This window comes from Chamaea fasciata, unplaced genomic scaffold (genome assembly GCF_029207755.1).
Source record: "Chamaea fasciata isolate MVZ Bird 193981 ecotype frontalis unplaced genomic scaffold, bChaFas1.0.hap1 SCAF_57, whole genome shotgun sequence".
Lineage (NCBI taxonomy): Eukaryota > Metazoa > Chordata > Aves > Passeriformes > Sylviidae > Chamaea > Chamaea fasciata.
The window spans coordinates 243995-252055 of NW_027094142.1; the positions used below are offsets into that span (position 1 = coordinate 243995).

Consider the following 8061-nt stretch of genomic DNA (forward strand, 5'->3'; position numbering starts at 1 on the left):
GCTACAAAAAGCCAGTGTCCACAAAGGAGACAGAGGAGTCCTGCAACTTTATTTGAGTAAAGGGAGAGAGTCCACTGAGGCATACACCCCTGGGATCTCTCTTGAGGTTTTGGAGGGTGCAGCCTCGTTTTATTCTAAACTCCTAATCACATGTTGCCCTCTTCCTTTCCCCATTGCCTGAGGTACCAGGAAGTTACAGCCTTCCCGAACCACCTACCACATATTCCCCCCTTCAACATGAGTTGCCATTTCCCCCTTGAGTTCAGAAATTCAGGCTGTCTGGGTTCTGCGGGTCCACCAGAAGTTGAGACCATCTGAAGAACACTATGCAGACCCATTTGTCCTCTTAGCTTACAGTTCAGGAGCTCAAAATCTCTGGGTCAAGCTGCCTGGGTTCTGTAACAAACTTGCCCGGGTGGATGTTCACACAGACGTTGAGACGCATTTAGAAGACATTAACACCCATTTCTATGACAGTAGGGAAGAACTCCACAACCCATTCTTTCCACACCGAGTCTTGTGAATACACTAGCACCCATTTTTCCTATCAGGACGAAAGCGATTGGGATAGGGATGGACGCGGCGTGGGTCGGCTGGGGTGAAGGATGCCATGGGAATGGAGGCGGATGGGGAGAGAGGCGGTTGAGATGCTGAGGAAGGCACGTAAAGGGGGACGGAACGAACACGGAGGGCGATAAACGGGAAGGAGGCGGATGGGATGAAGATGGATGACCGCGGAAGTGGAGGGGAGAAGGATGAGGGAGATGGTCGGTTGATTGGCCGTATGGAGATAGGATGAGCCGGGATGGGGACGGGAGAGCTGGAGGCGGATGGGGGCGGATCCCGCGGGCGACTCCCCCGCCCCGGCGCGGCCGGATGTCCCTTGGAGCGGCGGCGGCGGCGGGAGCGACCGCGTGGTGCGGGCCGGGCCCGGGGACAGGTGGGGATCCCGGGGACAGGCGGGGATCCCGGGGACAAACGGGGATCCCGGGGGCAGGCGGGGATCCCGGGGACAGGCGGGGATCCCGGGGACAGGCGGGGATCCCGGGGACAGGCGGGGATCCCGGGGGCAGGCGGGGATCCCGGGGGCAGGCGGGGATCCCGGGGACAGGCGGGGATCCCGGGGACAGGCGGGGATCCCGGGGGCAGGGGGGGATCCCGGGGGCAGGCGGGGATCCCGGGAACAGGTGGGGATCCCGGGAAGGACAGGCGGGGATCCCGGAAAGGACAGGCGGGGATCCCGGGAAGGACAGGCGGGGATCCCGGGGACAGGCGGGGATCCCGGGGACAGGGGGGGATCCCGGGGACAGGTGGGGATCCCGGGGACAGGCGGGGATCCCGGGGACAGGCGGGGATCCCGGGAAGGACAGGCGGGGATCCCGGGAAGGGCCGCGGGTCGCCTCGTTGCTGGCAGGGGCCCTGAGCGGGGAGCGGCGGGAGCCGCGGTCCCGGAGCCCCCCGGGCCCGGAGCCCCCCGGGCAGAGCCCCCGAGGGTGCCGGTGGCCGGGCTGTGGAAGGGGCCGCTCCAAGGGCGCGGGGCCGCCGGCGCTGCCCCGAGCGCGGCGCTGCCGGAACGGCGCGGCCCAGGGCGGAGCGGCCGGGCCGGGCGAGGCGGCGGCGGGAGGCCGGTGAGGCCGATGGCGGTGCCGCCGAGCCGGGGCCGCGGGCAGGGCCGTGCCGGGGCGGCGGCGGGGGGGTTTGTCCCGCCGCCAGCGGCGCCGGCTCCAGCGGCGTGCCAAGGGCTGCGGCCCGGGGCCCGGCTGCGGCCGGAGGGAGCGTCCCGCGCTGGGAACAGCGGCTCTGGGCCGGGCCGGAGGAGGAGGAGGAGGAGGCGGAGGCACTTGCCGGGCCCGGGATGAGCGCTGGCATGTATTATCTGAGCGGAGCTGATGTCTCTCACCGCTTTAGCTCTAGAATTACTCTGAGGCCCGGGAAGGCCCCGATGGCTCCGGCAGTGGAGCTTTTCCCAGCTGTGGGATCGAGTCCCCATGCCAGAGTTTGAGCCAGCTGGAGGAGAGGTGGGCCCAGCTTGGGATGTGCCCCATTGGCAGGTGGGGCAGGTGCAGCTGTGGGCTGAGCCGTGGGGTTTGTGCCCACGAGGGGCTCTCAGGTGGCCCCAATGGCTGCTTTGGGAGTTGGTGGCCAGGTGCATGTGGGAATGTTGACTCCGGGGTGTCCCTGAGCCCCCGAGTGCCGGCAGAGCTGTGCGGGTTCTCGCTGTGCAGCGGGGCTGGTGCAGCTGCAGGTGGGAGTGAGTGTGCAGGAGGGAACTGGCACCTCTGGTCAGCCTGGCCCTAAACCTGGAATGTTTTGTGCTTCTTGCAGGTCTCTGGTTCAGCCTGGGACGTTCTGGCCGGCCCAGAGTTGTGATTTGGACACAACGCCTGATCCTGTGTGTGGCTGGGGTGTGATCCAGCTGCTCCCAGGCTCCTCTCAGGCATTTTGAAAGCCAGGGCACCCATCCTGCAGCCCATGATCCAACAGAAGCAGCTTTTCCATAAACTTTGTCCACATCTTCCTGGGGAAGTGGGAGTCCACAGCACAGGGTGTCAGCCAGTTCTTGGGAGCTGCCAGCTGAGTACCCGGGGCAGGACTAAGGATTGCTCTTGCTCCTGGGACAAGCTGTGGCGTGGCTCAAATCCCACTGATCCTGGGAGCTCTTCGCTCCATCCACCCTGCACCCCTGGGAAACTTTCCCTTGCCGTTGGCCCCACTTAATTTTTGGGATTTGCGCTTCACGTGCGCTTCAGCCGCACCTTGGGCTGCCTTGGGATCCACCTACACCCTCAGGGAGTCTGGGCTGCCCTGGCTTGTTCTGGGGACGCAAGGACAGCAGAGGGTGCTTGGGGAAGGTGGCCCCAGCCAGACATGGGGAGCAGGAGCTTGTGTGGCTGTGGCCGTAAAGCTGGGAGGGGTCTTGGGAGAGGGGTGATGGTACAAGAGAGCAGCGTAACCTTTCCAGGGAGGAGAGAGCTTGGACATTCCTTGGGGAATCTGTGCCCTGGCAGCAGTGCTTGTGATGGTGGGGGTGAAGGAAGCGGGTGGAGCTGCTGTTTTAAGGATCCTGCTCCATGGGATCTGTCAATGGCCATTCCATGGGATCAGCTTGTGGAGGAGCGACTGGGAAGGGGGGGTTAGGGCCAGCGTTGTTCCTTTGGGCTCCCCTCATTCCCCTCTTGGGACAGGATTAGGATTTGGAAGGGATTTGGAGCCCCGGCTCTGCTCCAGGCCTGGTGCAGCTGGGAATTGCAGTGCAGGTGCTTCAGTGCCCTTGGTCAGACTTGGCATCTCCTCCTCTTGCTGCCAGATGAGCCGTGTGGCTCCTTCTCCTGCAGCTCCAGGTCCTGCCAGGCCTCCTCCCTGTTCCTTGGCAGCTGCTCCTCTTTGGCTTTTAGCACGTGGCACTGGAATTTCAGCTCTGCCTTTTGCAGGGCTGAGCTGAGAAACCCAGCATGTCCCCTGGCCTGTCCTGGACACTCTGATGACATCGCAGGGTTTGAGATGCTCCAAGTCAGATCGTGACCCCCGAGCAGGGGTTTGGAAACCTCAGACTAGGGCTTGGGACCCTTGGAATCCTGTTGCACCTGAGGGCTCATTCCCTGGCTGCCGGTTTCCATTTCAAACCGAGGGATTTCCTATTTTCCATTCGAATTTCTCAGGGAAAAGGCTGATCCCAGTCCCGACCAGCAGGACTGACGCAGGTTTGGAGTAGGGGCTCAGTGGGTCTGTGATCATGACCCCGTGTTGAGTTGGTTATAAAGTGGTTGGTTTTGCCGTCTGTGGTGGAGTTTGGGGTGACACCCCGATCAAACTGGAAGAGTGTTTAGAACAGGAGTTTATTTGGGAGTAGAGGGAGAAAAGGGTTGCAGAGGGACCCCAGGGTGGGTGTGGGGCTCTCCCTTAGGTGGGGAGGGGGTTGGAGGGAGCCCAGGTGGAGCTTTGGGGTCTTTGGGGTGTTTTGTCATCTTGGGCGTTGGGGCACCTGGCGGCTGGAAGAACCCAGTGCCTGCTCGGGGGTCCTGCTGACTGGGGGAGGAGGCGGCTTTGGGGAGGGTCCGTCCTAAACGGGGGATGTGATGGGAGAACCTTGCAGAGCCCAGGATGTAGATTTGGGGTCCCCTGGATGGGGTGGGTCAGTGGGGGTGGGATGTGTTGGGCGTTGGCGTCCCCTGGTGACTGGGAGGACCTGGCTCTGGGTTTCCCGGTGCCCGTGACTGGGGCTGGGCTTTGGGGGTTCCAGGAGTGGATTTTGGGGATCCTCAGTGCTGGGGAAGATAGAACAGGGAAGCCTTATAAATACGGTTGCTTGGCAAAAGGTTCTGAAAATATGAAGCCTATAAGCGAAGTCGAAATGAAAGCTTTGAGATGTAGGACACTGAGCCTTGGTTGTTATACAACCATAAAACAATGGTCTGGCCCGCTGAAGGAGAATCCCTTTTGGTTGAACAATTCCCTTCTGCTAGCTGAGGGATCCAAAGGTCAATGCAGCAGGAGAAAAGAGTCTAAAGAGTCGCTTTTAAAGTTTAAAATGTCACACAGTGTGGTAATGTAGTGGTTCTTATAGGCTGTATGTAGATTCTGTAAGATTTGTGTCTTGTACCGGTTAGCCAGTGTAAATTAGAATATTCACCACAGAAAGAGATATAAGGTATTGTAACAGGAGCTTAGCTCTCGCTCTCTCAGTCTCTCTCTCTCTTGCTCTCTCTTTTGGGCCCGCTTTTAGCTGTGGCTGGCAGATTAGGCAAAGCTCTTGTACCCACAACCTGTGCAATAAACGGCATGTTTCAAGAGCTGCCCTGGACTCCAGAGATCTCTCTTGTCGCCGTCCCATCGGCTCCGACACCACAAGCCATATTTTGGGATCTCAGGGTGGGTGTTGTGGTGGTTTTGGAGGAATCCCAGGGTGGATTTTAGGGTTCCAGCACCTGCAGTGCAATGTCCTGGTTGGGGCCGCTGTGGATCAGACACGCCGTGGACATTGATGTGGGGCCCCAAAAACTGGGAAGGGGTCTCCAAAGCTCTCCCCCCGCCAGCCTCCGGTGCATGTAGCTCCTGGGGGGCACATCTTCCACCCTTCCCACCTCCCCCCTTTGCCGAAACTTGGGTGTACACTGGACAGAACCCCCCCAAATTGGGGGGTGTGATTGCCAAAACCTGTCCACGTGGATCCCCTCCCATGAAACCATTGCTTGAGTTACTCCACTCATTGACTTCCAGCATTGGGATATCCTCCCCCAAATCGACAATTGTCTCCACAAATTGGGAGTCCTCTGAACCAGAAACCTCCCAAAATCTGCCCTATGGGAGATCCTCGCCACCTACCGACATCTGCAATTATAGTCTGAGCACCCAGAACAACTCCAAATTTCGGTTCTCCAAACCACTGACCAACAAAACTGGGGTTCTCTCTGCCTAGCACCCTCTAATGCAGGGTGCAAACCCTCCATAAATGCCCCAAATTAGAGTGCTCTCAACCCAGAACTCCCCTAAATTGCAGTTCCCCCACCCAATCCCTCCAATCCAGGCATTTCCCACCCACTTTTGCCCCAAACTGCGATCTCCCCACCAAAAATACCCCCCAAATTTGAATTTCCAACACTTTGTCCCCCAAAGATTGGGTTCTTCCCCGTATCTTAGAGGCTGCTCCAGATTTTACAGCAGATTCCCTCCAGTTTAGTGGTGCAGCCTCACACCTGAGAGTCCCCCATTTTTGCCACACCCTTGGTTTTGGGCTCTCACCTGGGGGGCTGGGGAGATCCCAGATCTATGTGGTTACCCCCCATTTTCTGGGGCTTCCCCCCCCATTTTTCTGGTCTATCTCCCATTTTCACAATCCAGCTCTCATTTTTGGAGTCCGGCCCCACCTCTGGGGTCTCCCCACTATTGGTTCCCCTCTGATTTTGGGGCTCACCTGCGGGGCCAGGTTGTCCATCAGGACGATGTCAGCCCCTATCCCTGCAGCCACCAGTGCCTCATCTGCACTCGAGCACTCGACCCCCAACCGGTGGGTGAAGCCCCCGGCCCAGAGCACCCCCAAAATCATCTGGGGAAGAGGGGGGTCAGGGGGAACCCCAGAGCGATGCCCAATCGCTAAGACCCGATATGGGGCGGTGGAAAATGGGGTGGGGGGAGTGCCCCCAGTCATTGACCAAAAATTTTTCCCACCCCACTGCCACCCCACACTGATCCCCAAAATTGGGGTACTCTCCCCAAATCTCCCCACTTCGAGGTATCTGGTGGCTTCAAAGTTGCGGTTCCCCCACCCTCAGTCACCGAAATTTAGTTACCCATCACGTTTCCCACCCAATTCAAGAGTTACCCCCAATTTCCCTCCTGAACTGTGACCCCCAACACACGTTCCCCCCAATCCAGGGGTGCTTCCACATCAGTCCTCACCCAGAATACCCCAGTCCAAGAGTCTGTCCCAAAATTGGTACCCCCTTCAAATATTGGTGCTTCTTCATCACCGTTGAAATTTGGGGTACCCCAAACTATCACTGCCCCCAAAATTGAGCCCCCTCCACTGAAACTTCCCCATTTTCTTCAAACCTCACGTTCCCATCACGCAACAGCCCCAAGTTTGCGGTTGTCATGCCTTCCACCTGGAACCCAGCAATTCCAGGCTCCCCCCACCAATCTCTCCCCCAAACTGGGGTCCAGGCCCCCCAGTCTCTGAGCTTCCCCACCTAGCACCCACAATCCCAGGGTTCTGCCGCCATCACCGCCCAAATTCTTGAGCCTCCCCACACCCAGAACCCCCCAATTCATGGATCGTCCCCCATTGTCCACCAGCGCCCTCCAACAGCACAGGAGGCTCTGGATTTGGACTGGAAATGCCTTGGAAGGAGACACGGGCTTATTCCTGTGGAGACCGCATGGAGCAGATCAGCTTCTCCCAGGTGTCCTTGAATTCCCAGTTCCTCAGGCCGGAGCTGGGGGCGGGCAGTGCTGGAGGCACCACCAGGCACGGAGCTGAGCCAGCCCCAGGGATGATGGGGACGTGGGGCTTAGGGGAGAAAACCAGGGCAGAGTTGGGTCAATCTTGAACAAACGTTGGGAAAATCTTTAATGGTAATGTTAGCGTTGAAACACATAATCACAGAAGGATTATATGCAGGTGCTTTCATTGAAGAGCTCTGGGAATCAGGGGTACAGGGTACAACCCCAAACATGACTCCGACATGGATTTGAGATGGACGTGTTTTTATACCCTTTTGTTATATAACTACATGTTAATTATAAAACCTAGATTGTTCTATTGTATGAATTCCTGTAGTTTTCACCATGCGCTCCAAACATCATTCCTCACGATTCTTGTGTTGGGGGTTAGGTTTGTTCCTTTTTTCTCTAAAGAATTTTTTTCTCACAAGTTACCAAGGAGACTAAGTGTTGGATACTTGAGAGTACTTAACGGAAACAAAGAGGTGGACAAAGGTAGAAGGGAGAGATAACGCAGGTAAAAGACAAAGCTTGAGGCCGCTGCGTGCTTTTCTTTCTCCGGCGTTCGGGGAGACGCGTGTCTGCCGCTCCTCGAGGATCTCGGCCGCCGCAAAGCACGCCGAGCGGAGAACGGCTGTTGCTGGCTGGAGGAGTTTCACTGTGGCCAAAGGGATCCAGTTTTGAGAAATTTACTATCACCGGTTCGGCCTGAATCCGGAATTTTCCCGGCCACCCGTGGGGAGCTGGTCCAGGCTCTGCCTCGCCTTCGGTTTTCTTCGGCGCTGCTCCTCTTGCTGCAGCGTGACCCTGCACCCCCTGTGCTGCCGGGACATCCTGCCCCTGCCTGCCGGGACACCCTGCCATCCCAGCGACCAGCCCGGGACTTTTCCACTGTTTCAGCTTGGTGCTCTGAGGATCCTGCAGGGACACCGAAACCAAACTGCCCTGGGTTTTGTAAAACAAAGCCCTCGAGGTTCTTGGTACTGTTGTCGTTTGTCATTAATGCTGTAGTTGTTTGGTGGGGAGAAGAGGTTTTTTTTTGTGTGTTTGTTTACTTTGTATTACATACTAGTAAAGAACTGCTATTCCTATTTCCCAAATCTTTGCCAAAGAGCCTCTGAT

At 57.9% G+C, this 8061-nt stretch overlaps 1 long non-coding RNA gene and 1 other non-coding gene across 3 annotated transcripts; both read left to right on the forward strand.

The window, feature by feature from the left end:
• The first annotated feature begins 654 nt into the window (after positions 1–654).
• On the forward strand, positions 655–4790 carry LOC136304209 (uncharacterized). 2 transcript variants are annotated; one of them, XR_010724420.1, is made up of 2 exons: positions 655–940; positions 2326–4790. It is a non-coding gene; the product is annotated as an uncharacterized lncRNA (long non-coding RNA). The 2 variants fall into 2 exon arrangements; XR_010724419.1 differs by lacking the exon at positions 655–940 and adding an exon at positions 1306–2245.
• On the forward strand, positions 1848–1931 carry LOC136304215 (small nucleolar RNA SNORD45). Its single transcript, XR_010724425.1, has one exon. It is a non-coding gene; the product is annotated as a small nucleolar RNA SNORD45 (small nucleolar RNA).
• Positions 4791–8061: the final 3271 nt, after the last annotated feature.